Below are 12,764 nucleotides of genomic sequence, written 5' to 3' on the forward strand. Positions count from 1 at the left end.
AAACAGGTGTCCATTAATATTATATTCATACTACGTCATCAGGCTGGAAATTTCCTCTTTTGTGTATTACGATTCTGACATTACGTCACTTAGTTTGATTCTACGGCATTGATATTTCAATATCGCAAGACGAACGTATGACAAATTTGCATTTTTATGTCTTGTGTATTTCAAAATCTTTTGTGGAAATCCAGCTGGTGACTTGAAAAGATGAATCAGGGTGATATAAAGCAATGTTGGGAGAATACTCCAACACAGTGACGGTTAATTTAAAGACACTGCTTTAGGAAGGGAGGCCGTTTTGAGAGATGTAACTACGGAACAGTGTTCAAACTAATTGACCAACTGTAGACCAATACTAAATCACAGGTTTACAGTGTGTGTCATTAGAAACATGACAGATGAGTTAGAGGGACTCTTTCTAAGACTTTATCTCGTATTGCAAGTAATACATGCAAACGTACATTTTTATCAATCAGACGTTGTTAGGGATATAGCTCTCATTCGCCATTCAGACCGTGTACACTATAAACAATTCAACAATGTTTTTCGGAGTATAAAAATTCCATCATTTATACATCATTTCTATCGACATGTGAGAATATTGTGAAGGGACGATAATGATTAATCATCCATTTGGGTGTAGAATGTTATGATTCGCTTGTCAGATCAAATTCTAATATAAATAAGAATAATGTTCATATCTGGACGATGTCCTTTCTTGTGATCGTAATTTTGTAGTGTAAATTGTAGTGTGCTAACTTTCAATATTTACAACAAACATAAACTGATTAACACCTATCGCCGATCGGCCTATCATGTTCAAACAGTTTTCATTTGAAACTCGTTTTCATTTCATCTTTATTCATTACATACTGGTGTTCATGTCTTTCCACATGTCTTTCCATGTTCACTTCATCTTTTTCCAAGTGAAACTAACGTTCACATCTTTTTCACATGAAAAAGTCGTATATTTCATCTTTATTCAACGTGAAACTCGTGTTCATTTTATCTCAAACTCATGTTCACTTCATCGTTTTCAGCATAAAACTCATCTTCACATCTTCTTGACGTGAAACTCAGGTGTTAATTTCACCCTTTTCCACGCGAAAGTAATGTTCTTTTCATCTTCACCCCCCCCCCATGGTTTTTATGTTGAAACTCAAAGTTCCAATCATCTATTTTTTCATGTGAAATCACCATGTTTATCTTATCCGATGTTTATCTTAATCACGATGAGCACTTTGGAGATTCTATTAAAAAGAAGAACGTACTGTAACAATAGATATATATCAAACACGCTCAATAAGTACTTTCCAATATATCTGTTCACAAACCGTTGCCAATCCTCTTCGTTATCTGGCCAGTAGAGCGCGTTTTCCAGACGAGATGCTCTGTCAATGAAGCCAAACTCGCGCCTGAAATTGAGACTGTGTTCATATTTCTACAGTTTGTTCATAGACAGTCTGACCACGACCTGAAAAATTTGACGAGGTCACATTTCATTCTATTATAGAATCTTCTGTAAATTAATAAAACATGAACATGCCTCTGCAAACGAAGCAATTATGGTACCCGATCCGAAAGTTATATTGAATTATTAATTATAAATCTAAGTGAAGTCACCGTTCTAGTCGAGAACAGCTCACCATTGGTATCTATATTTCATGGTTTTGTACAGTTTTGAGGGAGATAAAACAGGCGAAACGCAGTAAATTTGAAAGATCGCACAAATTACACAGTTTTTGGAAAAGAGAGGGGAAAGATTAGATGACATATGAAGTACCAATTGGAATGTTAAAAAATACGCCAACAGCGAATGGACATTTCATGAATTGCTAACGAATATATCGAACTATAGAAAATTGCGTCGTAATTGTGTTGTTTATTAGACTGGTAGGGTGAACGTTAAACGCGGCAATTACGAACATTTCACCCCTTTGCCAAACCTGCACTATTCCTTGTAAGTCATACCGATGGAGGTTTGTAACATGTATGGATTTCGTAGCATGGAAATCAAAGGCAAACACACTTTGTCATCAGCTACCCGTATTGAATGAAATGTTGGTGCCCTATGTTTTATATATTATATGTGTTCCATCTCTCTCCATGGATCCAAGGCCATTCATGTCGAAGGATAGAAAGTCGCCTAGGTTCACTTTAAATTTCACAAGCCGGCCATTGCTAAAGCAGCAGGGATCGAACTGGGACCTCTATAATACGTCACGTTGCAATGTGAACAGTGATGTGTTAAATTCATCTCTCTCTCTCTCTCTCTCTCTCTCTCTCTCTCTCTCTCTCTCTCTCTCTCTCTCTCTCTCTCTCTCTCTCTCTCTCTCTCTCTCTCTCTCTCTCCCTCTCTCTCTCTCTCTCTCTCTCTCTCTCTCTCTCTCTCTCTCTCTCTCTCTCTCTCTCTCTCTCTCTCTCTCTCTCTCTGATTTACTCACTCACACAGACAAACACACAAGAAGTTATCATTGCCATCTCTTCTCAATATTATCTTTATTTCTCTTTCCTCTTTCCCATATTTCTTGCATATCTCTTTCATGTTCCTTTTCACTCTCGTTATTTTTCTCATGCTCATCAATAATCACGACAAATTTCTCATAATTGATTTATGATCACTATGTATGCAATATGTATCTGGTATTATCCATTATTGATTACCTATAGTGCTATCACTAAATTCGCCATCTGTCTGTCTGTCTGGCCGACCGGCCGTCTGTCCGTTCGTCAGTCCGCGCGCCCCTCCGCCCGTCTGTCTGTCTGTCTGTCTGTCTGTCTGTCTGTCTGTCTGTCTGTCTGTCTATTACGTATGTATGCATGTATGCATGTATGTATGCATGTATGTATGCATATATGATGTACGTATGTACGTATGTACGTATGTACGTATGTACGTATGTATGTATGTATGTATGTATGTATGTATGTATGTAAACATGTTAGCCTACGAACTATTATACCATGCCATACTACCTCTGTGATCGTTACATATGTTCCTGCAGGGAATCATTATATATTATTGTATCATGATGAGCAGAAACTGCAAAACATGTCCACTTTACACCCGGACCCTAGACTAGTGAAGTAAACCTACCATAGCAAATGGAAATGGGGCACGCCATCCAATGAGACGTCGGGGTTGAGTTTTGGACTGAGCTAAAAGTTTAAATGTGACGTAGAGTGAGAGTGAAGAATTACATGGGTCTGTGTTTCTACATTCATCTTTGTTTTGTCTATTAAAGACAACACCTGATAGCATTGCCGCACAATCGAATCCTGGCAATAAGGATAAATCACTAAGTTCTAAGCAATGTGACAACTCCTGACCGTTAGTCTGTGAAGTTTCATTAGATAAGTGCTTTCTGACCCAAGGGGAAAGTGTATTGATTCGTAATGTTGTGGGTCACGAGATTCGAATGACCCTTACACAACACACGAAACATATCAATTTTATATGTGTACTTTACAAGCCAGTCAGGATAAACAGTTCGTATACTAAGTTTGGGAGGTGGCGGACAATGACCTTTTATGTCACCTTATAATGAATGGAGGGGGAGTCGGCGAATACGTTCGAGGTATATCCCGAGGGACGGGACACGAAATGATTTAATCATTTAATTGAGAATTGACTGAAAGCTTTCGTTACAACACCCAGACTCTGAAGTAGCGCTAAATTGAGTAAATGGATGGCGAGAATCTGTTGCCTGTTGTCATGGCGACACTACAACAATCAAGCGTCCTGAGAGATTGCTTCGGAAAGTTAACGTATGTCTGAATGGATGCTTATACGTTTAACATTTTCTGATGAGTTCTCCTTCACAGAAACCTGAGGGAAATCCGTATAGCGTAAATTTGGAATTTAACTAGTTTTATGCTATTGACATAATGGCAGAAGGTTAAACTTCCATATGTTCATTCCATTATACGCTTTCTTTAAGCCGTTTCGCTCTTGCTTAATCAAATTACATCAGTAATTCGAGCTGAAAAAACAAGACGTGTAATCGTGTATCTATCGTTCCAGTCCAGTGCACTAAATCGATCATTCCGTAGATTTGAGCTTTGTAGCCAAAATGTAGCAAAACAAATGTATATTAAAGGTGTTCTGACTTCAGGTCTATTTGTTTGATTGATGGATCATGTATTCCATACCACATTCGTCAAATAGATAATCTGAAGGTACTGGATGTCAATCAATGTATTCTATCTTCTAATTTTCAATGATTTTTAGGTTTTCCTTTTCCACTTTTAAAGATGATTAGCTAAACGTTTTGAAATACTTCGAAAGATTTACGTACGTCATACCTTTATGTGAAGTTAAGAAAACATTTCTTGAATGAAACTTTATATTTAAAAAAAAAAACAATTTCAGGATATATAAGATAAATGAACGTGGGTACTCTTTTGAAAATAAAGGGCCGAAAAAACTAAAGAAACGATATAAATAAAGACAATTTTAGAGAGTAATTGACATTTTGTTTCTATTTGCTGTAAAATAATGCCTCAGTATATTGACTTCTTCATTCAACCAATTCATCTAGATCGTTTCACGTCTGACATCTTCACCGGGGGCCATACACCTATAGGTTGATAAGCTTAAATCCACACTCTTATTTCTTAATATGGATTATGTGTTATCCGTTTACCCTGTAGTGTATAGATTACATGTTTTTATACAATAGAAAAAGCCTTCACACAAGGTAACTGTACAGACACAGTCGTGACTAACAGGACATCGCGTCGGTGCTGGATAGTTTAATTTGCTTTCTATTTGCTTCAACTACTGCAGTTCGTACGACATCGGATTCTCATCATCATTCTTGTCGACAACAGTTAGGCATTTTTGGCCAAAGTTCCTTGTCTGTGGTTTGGCTAAACGTAGTTACCCTGGAAAGTATTTACAAACTCCTATAAGCTTAGTTTTGTAAAACGTGTTTTGAAACTTTGACTCTATATTTGAAATGCTTTAAGATTCTCGATACTGGATACATGTTGCGAACATGATGTTATAAAGTTGTGCTCACCTGGAGAGAGAAGGGAATAGTGACGGTCAGTATTTCTGATCGAAACTGACAACTTATTAATAGTATGGCCGCCATCAAATCTGTCTACAGTATCTATACCTCTCAATTATTGATTTTGGTGCCAAGAAATAATACAATATAGATATTAAAAGCTAAATTATACTTATAAGCTCGCTGACCGTCATATATCATTTCACAGTCACCGAGGGAATGATTCGTAACATAATATTTACACGATATCACATCTCCTGTTATCCTTTGTAGTTAGAGTCGACGTCTTTTTTCTGTCAACTCATTTATTTTCCAAAGTAAAACAAAGTTGTCGCTAATGTCTTATATATCGTTTTTCCGATATTCGTTTCCTTGTTTACTCACTTTATACGTCCGATGTTAATGTCACATCATCGACTTCGTATTAATATTTAGTAAATGAAACCAACTGAAGCTTTTTAAAAATACTAATCTCTGGGCAACCATTTGAAGAGAGAGGGACAGACAGACAGACAGACAGACAGACAGTTGACGAAAGCGCAGCGAGATATATATATATATATATATATATATATATATATATATATATATATATATATATATATATATATATTCGTTTCCTTGTATATATATATATATATATATATATATATATATATATATATATATATATATATATATATATATATATATATATATATATATATATATATATATATATATATATATAGGGGGAGGAAGGGTTTCAAGTGAGCGAGTGGGGGCCAGAGAGAGTTTTGCGTCAAAACATTTCTTATTTTTTCTGAATGTTACTTCATGTCATGATTTAATACCCATGTACAACGCAGGTTATGATTTATACAACATGACATGCATCGTCCCTGCCTTACACATTTCCCTGTTCAGATTTGTGATTACAATGTCGAAGTCTCATCAATGATTATTCCTTAATGTGAGCATTTGACCCTGTCGTCTTCCACGTGAGATTTAGGGGATAAAAAAGAAACATCTTTCGTAATGTATTCAATATTATGTCATCAATGGAAATTAAAAACACATAAACTTAACCCCTTAACGATTTTCAACTGATACTACAAGCTATAACTTTGACCAAAACATGCTAACTTTAGAAGTTTGTCCTTTAAAAATACATTACCTTAAATCATTTGAAATTATGATAACGTTTTGAGAATCACCGAGGTAGCCTTTGCTTCTGAATATACTAGGCAGCTGTCATAATTTACAGATGGTGTAGGGAAAAAGTCATGGAAGAATTATAGGACATTAATACTTAGAATGAATCTTTTATGTTTAGTTGAGAGGCTGATACAGGTATATATTACTCTTTCACATACATCACAAATAGAAAGACATGGGTAAATTCACCGTGGGGCCCCATTAGCGATTGGGGATATTGACACTAAATATTGAATATTCTTCATAACTTGCAAAATATTATGGAAGTATCATTGCGTAATAATTGCCACATAAATGAAATTACTAGAAAGCAAAACCATATTTAGACTGTCTATTTTAAAGGTATTGCAACAAGTTATTATTTCTATGTAATCATTTGATTAAATAAATTCTGAGACGAGATGAAATCTTCCTGTTATTCAGCAGGTGTGGTTTTAAAAGGAAACATCTCTAAAACATGTAAATTAAACTATTCGGTATCCAATGAAGGTATTTTATTGTAGTTGTAATGCTACCTAACTGAATATGAAAAGGCGTTTAGGCTAGCTAGTAACACGTCAATTATTACTATTCTAATGACGGATGGTTCAAGTATATCCATCAAAGTAACTCTGATAGAAGAGAACCTGTCACTGTCACATATTTGATCTTACTATGACAATGGTATGACGGACGATTCATTTTATTAGCGATATATTCACAACAGCATGTTCTTTAGTTTTAAAATACCACGATGGGGGCGAAAAGCCTAAGGAGGGCGCCCCTTACTTCCGTCTGTTTGTTATTTCATTTCCGATGGAACTGGTCGCCATTTTATTGCTTTCCAATTAACATATTTTCACAAACTTCAATAAAACTATAGAGCACTCTTACAGAACTGACTCGAATGTATGAGTATCTAAAATGTAATTTAGTTATTGACAATATTGTTATTATGCGACAATAAAGATGGTATGACTTGGCTAACTTTGACATTTTCTATTTGAAATGTTTTGCGAAGATGGTGATGGCCATGATGACAGAACTCTGATGAACTTTCCACAAACCCCTCCCGTCAAGAAATTTAGTAGCATCCTAAGATAAAACTGGATAAAACTAGCTGATATGCAGACAATGCACACATGACAGTAAAGAACTATGCCGATGATTTATCATTTTTATATAATAGCTTCAATATTATACATGAACACTCTCCTTACTTTAAAACGACCTTTATCTTGAAAAATTGATGGTTTTCTGTTATTTTTTAAGTTGAGTCAGATATCCATAGCAACAGACTCTATGCGTTGTATTTGTTACAGAAATTGATAGTAGAGAATTTGTTGACACATATTGCCGTTACTTTAGAACGTTTGCTCAGCAGTGATTACAGTCAGAGACGGGAAGAGACTCTGTCATTATAACTAATTAACTTGAAGATAGACTACTCAAGATTTTTATATTGACTTTCCGGTGTGTCTGAATGATATGCAGCTGATGCAGCAGCTGCACTGTACATCTCCAAAAATAAAGTTCATTTCCAAACACGTGCGCATGCTTCCGGCACGCTCGCTCTCCTCCAGATTTTTGGATTTAGGAATTGTCAGAGTCTGTAAGACCGAAACGATCACATCTTAAGACCTGTCACTCCTCATACAAATAAAGATATTCACGGACAACTGGAACCCCCCCCCCTCGTTAAATTGTCGACTGAGCCTCTCTTTCTCACCATCATTGATAACGCTCAGGCATTGTTTTCTGGGCCAGGGTGTCACAAACCCGATTTATTTGCGAAGTATTTCTTTCTTATCGGATAATTGTTTGACCATTGGCTTCGACTGTGTTCAGCTTTACAAAACATGCATAGTTATAGGATGTAAAGCATATAAAATATCGCGTGATATATTAGAGCAATTCCACAATCATTTGATTTACCATTCTTTACAATTCATAGTATAGATGAAAGGCAGACGTTTATATTTTTGATTGCTAAACTTTTATTACATCAAATTCCAAGGTACACGTTATGGAAAATTCTCCACAATTTCTATATTTTTTATTTATTCATTAACTACATTATTAAGTCAAAGTCATAACAGTTATATTTTATCTTCTTTTGATATCGATCCCTTTTGAGACTTTCCTACAACTAAGAATTGTTAGAAAAATAAAGATAAATCTCTCGAGAATCAGTTTATAATTCATTTCTAATCATTACATATGCAGGCGGTCGTCGGTATCATTGACGTTCTCTTTGTACCTCAACGAGCAGCAATTTCAATCAAAACGTATCAAATGGGCAAGTCCAGTAATATTAATTTCTCAAAGGGGGAATTGGTTTCTAAAGATATTTCATTCAAGGAATAGATTGTCTGTTATGAACCACATAGATATACGCAATTATAGTATTGTCGGAGCAATCCGACCAAGTATGTTTGATATACTGATCCTGTCCAGTGAACGGAGATACCTTCAGACGCCCTATTCGGGAATTACACAATATGTAGTGAAATCTGCAGTACTAATTTCTCATTGCACGAGAGTTATGAAATTGATGCTAGGAGCACAGAGTTTGGAACTGAACTTATTACTGACGTAAGACAGTTGGAACACATTCTCGCAACGGATAACACTTTATTTCTCTACAGTAATATCATACTCAAATTAATTTAGAAATTGGGTCGATCACCAAAATGATGCTTTTAAGTATCGGTGTCAAAATGTTGTCCGCATGTTAATGCTATGGGCAAAGAGTTTAATTTGGAACTGAACTTGTGTCAAAATTGTTGCAAGTTAATGCTATGAGCACAGAGTTTGGAACTGAACTTGTTACCAGATTGAGGCAAAATAATCGAAGACACTCGAAACAAATTCCCGCCAACTCGTTATGGGTAACATTATACTTTTGTTAATTTGAAGAACAAACATGGCACAGTAATATCATACCCACATTAATATAGAAATAAGAGTTAGTCATCAAATTGTGGCATTTAACTATCAATGTTAAAAGCAAACCTCTCTGTCAAGTGTCAAATTCTCAAATATTTGTGGAACGACAATACCTCCAACTTTTCTGCAAAAAGTTATAATAGTCCCTCATGATCATCTATATATTACTGTAATACTAGTTAAAGTGGGCGAAATAGAAACAATCTATACTGGAAAAATTAGACAGAAAACAGGAAAGAGTCGTAAGATGCATCTTTCGATACTTACAGAGATTGACAAACAACCAAGTTATTTTTAATCTATGAATATATTACCAATCACTCGGCGAGTATCTTTTAATAAGTTAGTTTTTAAGTTCCTGCGCAGCCTCTGTCTTTAATACGGTATTTAACTACTATTTGCCATAACTAAAAAAACAGGTAAAGCAGAAACAATTACTAGTTCGTTATTTGACAAAAATTCGATTTTTAAGCTACATTTTATGTTTTCAGATGCAAATATATTGAATACATCATCAGTTGAACTAAGAAATAGACCTTCGCTGTCTTCTTTCTCATGTGGCTGTCACAAACGTTTCATGACGAGCATTTAGTCACGCTTGTTGTATATACTCACACTGTATAGTCTCATATTTATATCCCATGTCTCTGTATTTTTTTTCAGAAGGCCCTAAGGAAGATTGACTTTGGCCAACTGAGCTATACTCTTTAAATAAAGTTAAATGAATGAATGTATAAACTATCTAAGACTATTATAATATAGATGTCTCTATAAATAAAACAGTACTAATGCGATTGACCTTATTATTAAAACAAACAAAACTCCTCAGCGATTACAAACATCTCTCATTGACATTTTGTACGTTAGCATATACTCATATGTCTTCGTTTGTTTGAGCTACACAAGCGGTTGAAGGATAAGTGCTACTGTTCGGGAAATAAATAAGTACTCAATAAATTAACGATATTCTTGTCACCAGGGGAAGTAAATCTTGTCGATTTGAAATTGATCCCGTGGTACCTTGCAGCTAAAAGACAGAACAACATAGGAACGACATCTGTATGTCAACATATCCACTGACGTTTTATAAATGCGTTGTGTGAGATAAAGAACACCCTCTAGCAGAAAGCAAAACAGATGGGAGATAATTAAGCGAATTCCAGGGTACGACATCTATTATGTAAAGATAGCCTCTCGACGAGGTGATACATGGACTAGGTGGAGATCATCCTTGGGGAGAGGGGTTAACAATAGTATAATGTTGAGTAGATTCAGACTGACGAATGTTCATTCTTCAATTTTCAAGAGAGCTATTGAAATTGAACCAATCTGAGTCTGAGAATTATATATATATATATATATATATATATATATATATATATATATATATATATATATATATATGCTATTAAAATATGCTGAACAAATTGATCTTGACATAAATAGACAAGTATATATTTTCTGTATTTCAAGCAGGGTTTGTTTTACGGGCATTGTCATGAACAGTTCAATCATGGCTTAATTTACATGTCATACAGGCAAGCCGTTGACAGACACTGTGTCCATTCATTCATCAAAGTTATCAAAAGTGAAATCACCGGGAAATGAGGTCCCACTATCAATATTTAGGAGCAGTGAAGCATGAAACCCCAAAGCCAAGGTAATAAAAAGATTTCATATTCTCATAGAAGGAATCCTGTCACGATTTATAGTGTTGTCACAGTTTCCGCTCAATCTCTACATACTTCATCTTGTGAATTACTGATGTTCAAAGGGGGTTTATAAGGATGAAAAGTCAAGCATCACTCAATTAAAAGGTGTTCAATCTTTGTATAATTCAATTTTAGCTCACAATGAATCGTCTAGATAGACTACCCGTATGCCCCATGGTTATAAGTCAGCTCTAGCAATGTTCGCGCGCGCATGTGCCATTTGTATGTAGTGCCACTTGATTACAACGCAGCATTCTGTTCTTTACATAGACTTCAAACATTGTGAAACTATAAGTACTCTTACAATTAAAGCTACTCTGCTTAGAAGGTAAACTACCGTAAAGTACAAAGCTACCTGTCAAATGGCAAACTGTGTATAAACTATTATGGGGATGAAAACACATCTGATGGGCAAGATGAAACGAGAAAACGTACCTTCTATCAATGGCGTCCGTCTTAAGAGTATACATGTATCAGTAAAGTGTTTGGCAAATAATTCAGTATTTGTACATATCCATAATGACGTAAGTAAATACAGATTATAATCGATGGAGTATATGCATTGGCGTTTTTCCGTTTCATTCCTTGGTTTACACACGTTCCGGGGTTTATTTCGTTCAGCTATTTTTTTCACACTCGGTATATCAAAAGTTCTTTATTAGTTCTATCCGCTTCATTTGTTATATTCTAGCTTGAATCCTGCTATTGACGTTTAAATAATGTATATACAACCAAATGTATTTCATTTTTCAATGCAAGTGGTGATACTTCACTTTCTTCAGTATAAGTGACTCACACATCAAAACATTTGCTGATACATGTTTTGTAGGAAATCTTGGGACATCCTTTAAATTTTCGAAAGAGGTCTCGTCGGAGTATATAATAAATTCCATAAAGATTATTTTCATACATTTATCGGCACTGTAAGTCAGACTGTCATGTCGAATGACTAGAAGGTATATGGGAATGGACACTGCAAGCAATGAAATGAGAAGATAAAGATACTAGACTCTACGAGTTTTACTAATGTTTGGTTTGGTCATTAGCCACAGTGAGCTATTTACATCAATGAAGAATCTTGTGGCTTAGCCTAAAAGGGTTTGTTATGAGTTCAGACAGATGTTGAGAATTGTAATCACTAGGTTTACTGTCCAGTATCACCCTGCTTTAACGGTGTTAGCACAGAAAAAGAATAGTGATCCCCCGAACGATAGGTTTGCATCGTGAATTTATAGTGACGCTTTATCACCACAGAAACTGGTTTCAAGTTAGGCAAGTGTAACGAATACTTAGTCAAGGTAACTACACCGACATTGACCATTGATTCGTGCGACTGAATAAGTTGGTATTTGATGCTCCAAAACCCCACGTTTAGTCAGTTGTTAGCCACAACAAATAGCATGCACAATGTGGAATAACATACTTGTACCAGAAATCATCGATATAATTCAAATATTCTCAAAATATACATGTTACTTACTTCATCATACCTACCTACTAGATAAATAGAATGGAATATAATTAATACATGCGCGCGCACGCGCGTGCGCACGTTTGTGTGTATGTATGTGTGTGTGTGTGTGCGCGTGCGTGCATGTGTGTGGTGTGTGTGTTTGTGTTTGTTTGTGTGTGTGTGTGTGTGTGTGTGTGTGTGTGTGTGTGTGTGTGTGTGTGAAGAGATCGCACCTTGAAGCATGAAGGTGTCAGTCAGTCTTTCTTTTCATAACTTAGCACAAGTTCAATGTTTTAAGACTGTTTCCATTCCTAAGTAAGACCCTTTTCAGTCGTCCTGAAATGTTCCTAATAATCCAAATCCAGGCTTATGATCGTGTGAAGAATGACTAATTTTATATCTAACAAATTGACAAATGTGAGTAAGTGCACAATATTGTTTCTAACTTACTAGTCT

The 12,764-nt window shown here is 35.5% G+C and overlaps 1 protein-coding gene across 2 annotated transcripts in view; it reads right to left on the reverse strand.

Annotated features, from left to right (window-relative positions):
* The window catches only part of LOC144435631 (uncharacterized), a 30,985-nt gene that overhangs the window by 13,177 nt on the left and 5,044 nt on the right, over positions 1-12,764 (reverse strand). The window lies entirely within an intron of this gene.

Source organism: Glandiceps talaboti, chromosome 5, assembly GCF_964340395.1.
Source record: "Glandiceps talaboti chromosome 5, keGlaTala1.1, whole genome shotgun sequence".
In the NCBI taxonomy this organism is placed as follows: Eukaryota; Metazoa; Hemichordata; class Enteropneusta; family Spengelidae; genus Glandiceps; species Glandiceps talaboti.